Source organism: Balaenoptera borealis (genome assembly GCF_965194805.1).
Source record: "Balaenoptera borealis genome assembly, chromosome: 17".
Classification (NCBI taxonomy): Eukaryota; Metazoa; Chordata; class Mammalia; order Artiodactyla; family Balaenopteridae; genus Balaenoptera; species Balaenoptera borealis.
In genome coordinates, this window is record NC_138876.1 from 19,479,438 (window position 1) to 19,489,336 (window position 9,899).

General features: G+C 39.9%; 1 long non-coding RNA gene across 1 annotated transcript in view; it reads left to right on the forward strand.

Moving 5' to 3' along the window:
- LOC309615228 overlaps positions 1-9,899 on the forward strand; it is a 224,408-nt gene that overhangs the window by 155,651 nt on the left and 58,858 nt on the right. The window lies entirely within an intron of this gene.

The window sequence follows — 9,899 nt, forward strand, 5'->3', positions numbered from 1 at the left end:
TGTTCTCCATAGTGGCTGTATCAATTTACATTCCCACCAACAGTGTATGAAGGTTCCCTTTTCTCCACACCCTCTCCAGCATTTATTGTTTGTAGATTTTTTGATGATGGCCATTCTGACCGGTGTGAGATGATATCACATTTTAGTTTTGATTTGCATTTCTCTAATGATTAATGATGTTGAGCATCCTTTCATGTGTTTGTTGGAAATCTGTATATCTTCTTTGGAGAAATGTCTATTTAGGTCTTCTGCCCATTTTTGGATTGGGTTGTTTGTTTTTTAATATTGAGCTGCATGAGCTGCTTGTAAATCTTGGAGATTAATCTTTGTCAGTTGCTTCATTTGCAAATATTTTCTCCCATTCTGAGGGCTGTCTTTTCATCTTATTTATGGCTTCCTTTGCTGTGCAAAAGCTTTTAAGCTTCATTAGGTCCCATTTGTTTATTTTTGTTTTTATTTCCACTTCTCTAGGAGGTCAAAAGACCTCTAGGAGGTCTCTAGGGTCAAAAAGGATCTTGCTGTGATTTATGTCATAGAGTGTTCTGCCTACGTTTTCCTCTAAGAGTTTGGTAGTGTCTGGCCTTACTTTTAGGTCTTTAATCTATTTTGAGTGTTTTTTTGTGTATAGTGTTAGGGAGTGTTCTAATTTCATTCTTTTACACGTAGCTGTCCAGTTTTCCCAGCACCACTTATTGAAGAGGCTGTCTTTCCTCCATTGTATATTCTTGCCTCCTTTAGCAAAAATAAGGTGACCATATGTGCATGGGCTTACCTCTGGGCTTCCTATCCTGTTCCATTGATCTATATTTCCGTTTTTGTGGCAGTACCATACTGTCTTGATTACTGTAGCTTTGTAGTATAGGCTGAAGTCCAGGAGCCTGATTCCTCCAGCTCTGTTTTTCTTTCTCAACATTGCTTTGGCTATTCGGGGTCTTTTGTGTTTCCATACAAATTGTGGAATTTTTTGTTCTAGTTCTGTGAAAAATGCCATTGGTAGTTTGATAGGGATTGCATTGAATCTGTAGATTGCTTTGGGTAGTATAGTCATTTTCACAATGTTGATTCTTCCAATCTAAGAACATGGTATATCTCTCCGTCTCTTTGTATCATCTTTAATTTCTTTCATCAGTGTCATAATTTTCTGCATACAGTTCTTTTGTCTCCTTAGGTAGGTTTATTCCTAGGTATTTTATTCTTTTTGTTGCAATGGTAAATGGGAGTGTTTTCTTAATTTCACTTTCAGATTTTTCATCATTAGTGTATAGGATGCAAGAGATTTCAGTGCATTAATTTTGTATCCTGCTACTTTACCAAATTCATTGATTAGCTCTAGTAGTTTTCTGGTAGCATCTTTAAGATTCTCTATTTGTAGTATCATGTCATCTGCAAACAGTGACAGCTTTACTTCTTCTTTTCTGATTTGGATTCCTTTTATTTCTTTTTCTTCTCTGATTGCTGTGGCTAACACTTCCAAAACTATGTTGAATAATAGTGGCGAGAATGGGCAACCTTGTCTTGTTCCTGATCTTAGTGGAAATGGTTTCAGTTTTTCACCATTGATGAAGATGTTGGCTGTGGGTTTGTCATATATGGCCTTTATTATGTTGAGGTAAGTTCCCTCTATGCCTACTTTCTGGAAGGTTTTTTATCATAAGTTGGTGTTGAATTTTGTCAAAAGCTTTCTCTGCATCTATTGAGATGATCATATGATTTTTCTCCTTCAATTTGTTAATGTGGTGTATCACATTGATTGATTTGCATATATTGAAGAATCCTTGCATTCCTGGGATAAATCCGACTTGATCATGGTGTATGATCCTTTTAATGTGCTGTTGGATTCTGTTTGCTAGTATTTTGTTGAGGATTTTTGCATCTATGATCATCAGTGATATTGGTCTGTAGTTTTCCTTTTTTGTGACATCTTTGTCTCATTTTTGTATCAGGGTGATGGTGGCCTCACCACCATGGTTTGGGAGTGCTCCTCCCTCTGCTATATTTTGGAAGAGTCTGAGAAGGATAGGTGTTAGATCTTCTCTAAATGTTTGATAGAATTAGCCTGTGAAGCCATCTGGTCCTGGGCTTTTGTTTGTTGGAAGATTTTTAATCACAGTTTCAAATTCAGTGCTTGCAATTGGTCTGTTTATATTTGCTATTTCTTCCTGCTTCAGTCTTGGAAGGTTGTGCTTTTCTAAGAATTTGTCCATTTCTTCCAGGTTGTTCATTTTATTGGCATATAGTTGCTTGTAGTAATCTCTCATGATCCTTTGTATTTCTGCAGTGTCAGTTGCTACTTCTCCTTTTTCATTTCTAATTCTATTGATTTGAGTTTTCTCCCTTTTTTTCTTGATGAGTCTGGCTAATGGTTTATCAATTTTGTGTATCTTCTCAAAGAACCAGCTTTTAGTTTTATTGATCTTTCCTATCGTTTCCTTCATTACTTATTCATTTATTTCTGATCTGATCTTTATGATTTCTTTCCTTCTGCTAACTTTGGCGTTTTTTTGTTCTTCTTTCTCTAATTGCTTTAGGTGTAAGGTTAGGTTGTTTATTTGATATGTTTCTTGTTTCTTCAGGTAGGATTGTATTGCTATGAACTTCCCTCTTAGAACTGCTTTTGCTGCATCCCATAGGTTTTGGGTCGTCGTGTTTTCATTATCATTTGTTTCTAGCTATTTTTTGATTTTCTCTTTGATATCTTCAGTGATCTCTTGGTTATTAAGTAGTGTATTGTTTAGCCTCCATGTGTTTGTAGTTTTTACAGATTTTTTTCCTGTAATTGATATGTAGTCTCATAGCGTTGTGGTCAGAAAAGATATTTGATATGATTTCCATTGTCTTAAATTTACCAAGGCTTGATTTGTGACCCAAGATATGATCTATCCTGGAAAATGTTCCATGGGCACTTGAGAAGAAAGTGTATTCTGTTGTTTTGGGATGGAATGTCCTATAAATATCAATTATGTCCATCTTGTTTAATGTATCATTTAAAGTTTGTGTTTCCTTGTTTATTTTCACTTTGGATGATCTGTCCATTCGTGAAAGCGGGGTTTTAACGTCCCCTACTATGATTGTGTTACTGTCGATTTCCCCTTTTATGGCTGTTAGTATTTGCCTTATGTATTGAGGTGCTCCTCTGTTGGGTGCATAAATATTTACAATTGTTATATCTTGTTCTTGGATTGATCCCTTGATCATCATGTAGTGTAATAGTCTTTATTTTAAAGTCTATTTTGTCTGATATGAGAATTGCCACTCCAGCTTTCTTTTGATTTCCATTTGCATGGAATATCCTTTTCCATCCCCTCACTTTCAGTCTGTTTGTGTCCCTAGGTCTGAATTGGGTCTCTTGTAGACAGCATATATACGGGTCTTGTTTTTGTATCCATTCAGCCTGTCTATGTCTTTTGGTTGGAGCATTTAATCCATTTACATTTAAGGTAATTATATGTTCCTGTTACCATTTTCTTAATTGTTTTGGGTTTGTTATTGTAGGTCTTTTCCTTCTCTTGTGTTTCCTGCCTAGAGAAGTTCCTTTAGCATTTGTTGTGAAGCTGGTTTGGTGGTGCTGAATTCTCTTAGCTTTTGCTTGTCTGTAAAGGTTTTAATTTCTCCATCAAATCTTAATGAGATCCTTGCTGGGTAGAGTCATCTTGGTTTTAGGTTTTTCCCTTTCATCACTTTAAATATGTCCTGCCACTCCCTTCTGGCTTGCAGAGTTTCTGCTGAAAGATCAGCTGTTAACCTTATGGGGATTCCCTTGTATGTTATTTGTTGTTTTTCCCTTGCTGCTTTTAATATTTTTTCTTCGTATTTAATTTTTGCTAGTTTGATTAATATGTATCTTGGCATGTTTCTCCTTGGATTTATCCTGTATGGGACTCTCTGTGCTTCCTGGACTTGATTGACCATTTCCTTTCCCATATTAGGGAAGTTTTCAACTATAATCATCTCTTCCAATATTTTCTCAGTCCCTTTCTTTTTGTCTTCTTCTTCTGGGACCCCTATAATTCGAATGTTGGTGCATTTAATATTGTCCCAGAGGTCTCTCAGACTGTCCTCAATTCTTTTCATTCTTTTTTTTTATTCTGCTCTGCAGTAGCTATTTCCACTATTTTATCTTCCAGGTCACTTATCTGTTCTTCTGCTTCAGTTATTCTGCTATTGATCCCTTCTAGAGAATTTTTAATTTCATTTATTGTCTTGTTCATGATTGTTTGTTTGCTCTTTAGTTCTTCTAGGTCCTTGTTAAACGTTTCTTGTATTTTCTCCATTCTATTTCCAAGATTTTGGATCATCTTTACTATCATTATTCTGAATTCTTTTTCAGGTAGACTGCCTATTTCCTCTTCGTTTGTTAGGTCTGGTGGGTTTTTACCTTGCTCCTTCATCTGCTGTGTGTTTCTTTGTCCTCTCATTTTGCTTAACTTACTGTGTTTGGGGTCTCCTTTTGGCAGGCTGCAGGTTCGTAGTTCCTGTTGTTTTTGGTGTCTGTCCCCAGTGGCTAAGGTTGGTTCAGCGGGTTGTGTAGGCTTCCTGGTGGAGGAGACAAGTGCCTGTATTCTGGTGGATGAGGCTGGGTCTTGTCTTTCTGGTGGGCAGGTCCAGGTCTGGTGGTGTGTTTTGGGGTGTCTGTGACCTTATTATGATTTTTGGCAGCCTCTCTGCTAATGGGTGGGATTGTGTTCCTGTCTTGCTAGTTGTTTGGCATGGGGTGTCCAGCACTGTAGCTTGCTGGTCGTTGAGTGGAGCTGGGTCTGGGCATTGAGATGGAGATCTCTGGGAGATTTTTGCCGTTTGATATTACATGGAGCTGGGAGGTCTCTTGTGGACCAGTGTCCTGCAGTTGGCTCTCCCACCTCAGAGGCACAGCCCTGACGCCTGGCTGGAGCACCAAGAGCCTGTCCTCCACATGGCTCAGAATAAAAGAGAGAAAAAAAGAGAGAAAGAAAGAAAAAGATAAAATTTAATTTAATTTAATTTAATTTAATTAAGTTATTAAAATAAAAAAAATTATTAAAAAAAATTTTTTTTAAGTAATTAAAAAGAAAGAAAGAAAGAAGAGAACAACCAAACCAAAAAACAAATCCACCAATGATAAGAAGCACTGAAAACTATACTAAAAAAAAAAAAAAGAACAGACAGACAGAACCCTAGGACAAATAGTAAAAGCAAAGCTATACAGACAAAATCACACACAGAAGCATATGCATGCACACTCACAAAAAGAGAAAAAGGGAAAAATATATATATCGTTGCTCCCAAAGTCCACCTCCTCAATTTGGGATGATTCGTTGTCTATTCAGGTATTCCACAGATGCAGGCACATCAAGTTGTTTGTGGAGTTTTATCTTGAGGCTGCTGGGAGAGATTTCCCTTTCTCTTCTTTGTTCGCACAGCTCCCGGGGTTCAGCTTTGGATTCGGACCCGCCTCTGCGTGTAGGTTGCCTGAGGGCATCTGTTCTTCGCTCAGACAGGACGGGGTTAAAGGAGCGGCTGATTCGGGGGCTCTGGCTCACTCAGGCCAGGGGGAGGGAGGGGTACGGATGCGGGGCGAGCCTGCGGCGGCAGAGGCCAGCGTGACGTTGCAGCAGCCTGAGGCGTGCCGTGTGTTCTCCTGGGGAAGTTGTCCCTGGATCACGGGACCCTGGCAGTGACGAGCTGCACAGGCTCCCGGGAGGGGCGGTGTGGATAGTGACCTGTGCTTGCACACAGGCTTCTTGGTGGTGGCAGCAGCAGCCTTAGCGTCCCAGGCCCGTCTCTGGGGTCTGCGCTGATTGCTGCGGCTCGCGCCCGTCTCTGGAGCTCCTTTAAGTGGCGCTGTTGATCCCCTCTCCTCACGCACCAGGAAACAGAGGCAAGAAAAAGTCTCTTGCCTCCTCGGCAGCTGCAGACCTTTTCCCGGACTCCTTCCCGGCTAGCTGTGGCGCACTAGCCCCCCCTCAGGCTGTGATCACGCCGCCAACCCCAGTCCTCTCCCTGCGATCCAACTGAAGGCAGAGCCTCAGCTTGGGCTGGGGTTTTTAAATATCTGTCTTTCTAGTCAAATAGACTTATTATAAAATGGCTCATTTGCGGGGACTTCCCTGGCGGCGCAGTGGTTAAGAATCCTCCTGCCAGTGCAGGGGACAGAGGTTCGATCCCTCATCCTGGAAGATCCCATATGCCACGGAGAAACTAAGCCTATGCGCCACAACTACTGAGCCTGTGCTCTACAGCCTGCGAGCCACAACTACTGAAGCCCCCGCCTAGAGCCTGTGCTCCACAACAAAATAAGTCACCGCAATGAAGAGTAGCCCCTGCTTGCCGCAACTAGAGAAAGCCTGCATGCAGCAACGAAGACCCAACACAGCCAAAGATAAATAAATAAATAAATATATTAAAAAAATAAATTAAATAAAATGGCTCATTTGCTAATTATCCTGGTGTGCTCTCTACTGGCATTTCAACAACTTGCTATATAACACTTATATAACCTTACATAGCACTTACCGTATGCCAGGCTTTTTCTAATTATTTTATATATATGTATAAACCTATGACCGTCTGATGTAGTTACCCTTTCATGATCCCCACTTTACAGGGGAAGAAACTGAAGCACACAGAGGTTAAGTAACTTGCTCAATGTCCCATGGCCATTATATGGTAAGATCAGAATCATTACACTTAACTACCAGTTTGTAGTCGCAGGTAGCAGAGAAAGTGGTATGTGTTTACTACAACATTTTCCTCTTCCAGATCACACAGAAAGGCTACATTTCCTCGATTGCCCTGAAACTAGATAAGGCCCAATGACTGAGTTCTGGCCAGAAGAACGTAGGCAATAATGATGTAAACTTCCTTCCAGGCTTGGCCTTTAAAATCATCCTTTGCGGTCCTCCAGAACTCTCTCTTTTGGCAACTAGGAAGCCAGGGGTTCCACGTGGGACCACCAAGAGATGGAGACGGACTCCCCAATCTCTTTTCAATGATAATATGAATGAGAAAGAAACATTTATTACATTAAACCACTATGATTTGAGAGTACATTTACTTGCACATACCTTGATGTATCCTGACTAATAAAGAAATTGGTATTTTGAATCAGATTGCTTTAAAATAAATTATATGACATTGGCTTCATTGTTAGGCATCAAGAAGGTCCATATCAAAGGCTAGGATATATGAGAAATAGCTATTCTTTTTATACTGTGGAAGAGCAACTGGAAATAACTGTTGCTTTTAGTAACTCGGGAGACAGAATAGGAAGATTTAATTTGTAGTTTTAGGAGAAATGGATGAATAAAAGACGACTAGTGTCTATTGGCTATTACTGGCTGCCTTTGGCAAGGTTATTATCAAAAAAAAAAAAAAATGGGGAAAAAAACTGGCCAGTAATAAATAGAATTGAAAGAAAGTAGAGTGCAGAAATTGGGGTCTTGCTATGTCAGAAGATGCCAAATAATTAAAGAAGATGAGATGTCAGAAGACATTCAAGGAAAAGGTCTAATAAAACTTCTGAGATGAATAAAGTAATCTGAGCAAAGACAGATGAAGACTCTAGACTTCCCAAACACAGTTCCAGGGAGCCTCAAAGAGAGGGGATGGGATAGGCACAGAGCAAGGAAGCAGAGAAATACATGAGGCTTGAAAATTCTTCCTATAAAGAATTTTGTGTGTGGTTGCTGATGGAGCCTAAAGCAAGAAGATCAGAAGCCTACTAATTTTTTAAGGAATTGCATTGTTAAAGAAACCATAACTCTGGCTTAAAAAAAATCCTTTGACTGGATGAGACCTAAAACAACCCATAGGTCCCAAAGTTTTGAGGAAAAGAGTCAAGCTTCAAAGGCTATTTAACCCCCAAAGAAGGCATGGTCTCTAACACCCACATCAGATATGGCCAAGGAGAATAATGAACTAGGAGGAACTTCCTTGCAGATAGAACCAGGGGTGGTAAAGTACAATGGTCAAATGTATTCCCCCTAGGAGTAGAATGAGAGTGGTAGGTCAGCAGAATAAAAGAGCACACGTGCATTTATTCTTGCAGCCTGAACAACTTTAGATTCTTGAATTGGCTGATGGCCCTGTCAAATTGCCAGGTATAATATGTCAATTTAATAGCCATATGCTGCTTTAAATCATAGAAAGAGCCTTTTTCACCTCAAAAATGTCAACTTGATTAAAAAAATAAATAGATAATAAGATCACCATGAACATTATAACAACTTGAAGTATCTCATGGCCGTTGCAATAATTGCTAGTTCCTCATTCGGGAAATGTCTAGTAATTGTCAAAACACTCAGAGCAACTAAAATTTCAGTAAATGTGAAAGTGATACTGCACAATCGGATGGATTTCCAGCTGGCAATCATATCCCCGTGGTCTTCCCAACTTTGCTTTCCATGTGAGACAGTAGCACAGCCTTGCTTATTGGACTGAGGTATACCAAGCAGTATGCCACAAAGGTACAGTGGAAAGCAGAAATGCGGTCTGCTTTTCTCTGCCGCCAGTTTTCCTGAAACAGCCGGTAGGCACATTGTTTTATATTAAAATAAACACACTATATTGTATATGAGATTGAGACATTTAGATGAATTTTGGAGATGAGCTATGGAACTGCAAATAAATGTATTTTTGCGGCATTGGCAGACTTCAGCTTCCCTGGGCTGAATCACTTAGCAGAGACAATTCTGACTGCCTTAGTTAACTGAGAAACTGGGAGGTGAGAAGGAACAGAAGGAGAGAAGGGGTGTAGGAGGCATTTCACAATTTAGCAGGATGGATATTGGTGCCTCCTGTAGATATTTATATCTAAAATCCCACTGGTCTTAAGTCACTGGGTAGAAGAACAAAATTCAGGCCTAGGACTTTTAAGGATGAATGTTCCTTACAAGGAATTGGGGTTTATTGTGATGTATGATGTCTCCCAGGTGAAATGAAGGTGGAGTAATAGCACAGCTATGTCCTTTATCCCTTTTCATTTCTTTTCCTTCCTGCTATTCAGCCCTTCAGTCCACTTCAAATCAACAGCATTCAAAATATTATTACTCCATACAAAGATAAATGTATTTCAAGATAGATAGATAGATAGATAGATCAATCAAAATATAGAAAGAAAAAAAGAGAGACACACAGAAAGAGATTCCATGAGTTAATGGAATTGTTACTGCCCCATCCCACCTATTCTTCTTCCATAGTGGAGGGCATAAGACCAAACCGAGCTACTTGGGGCCAACAACAGGACATTGTGTCCCAGTCAGCAAGACACACTGTATTTTCCTTGAGGTCAGTGAAAAGGAAGAATGAGAATCAACATGAGGCTTACAAGTGACCAGCATCCCATCATGGGACGAGAGTCTGTAAGGAGACAAAGACAAGGAGAACCCAGAGAAGGCAGAGTTCTTTCAGGTCCTGGATCCAGATGAGCTCAATCCAGCTGCAGCCCTATGTTTCCCACTTTCCTTCCCTACTTCAGTTAGTCTGAGTTGAGTTTCTCTTTCTTGCTATTAAAATATTCTGGCCCAAAGAAGTACAAAGGGAGAGCTATAAGCCCAGAAGTGGTGGTGCACAGGGAATGGGGAAACACATTTCTAGAGTAACCATACTACTTGCACAAATGACTTTTGCTTGATTGAGCTGATTGTGATTGAGAATAAAATTTTGATTCTTGACCTGTGTGTTGAGTTTTAATTAGAATTAAAATAGACTCATGATAACGAACTTATTGGTAACTTTTTGAAGAATTTAAACATATAACTGTATATATACATTTTCATTCTATAAGCACGATGGCCATGACAGCAAAGAATTTCAGGGCCTTGTGGAATTTTTAAAAAATAGTTCTCGGGCTTCCCTGGTGGCGCAGTGGTTGGGAGTCTGCCTGCCAATGCGGGGGACACGGGTTCGAGCCCTGGTCTGGGAGG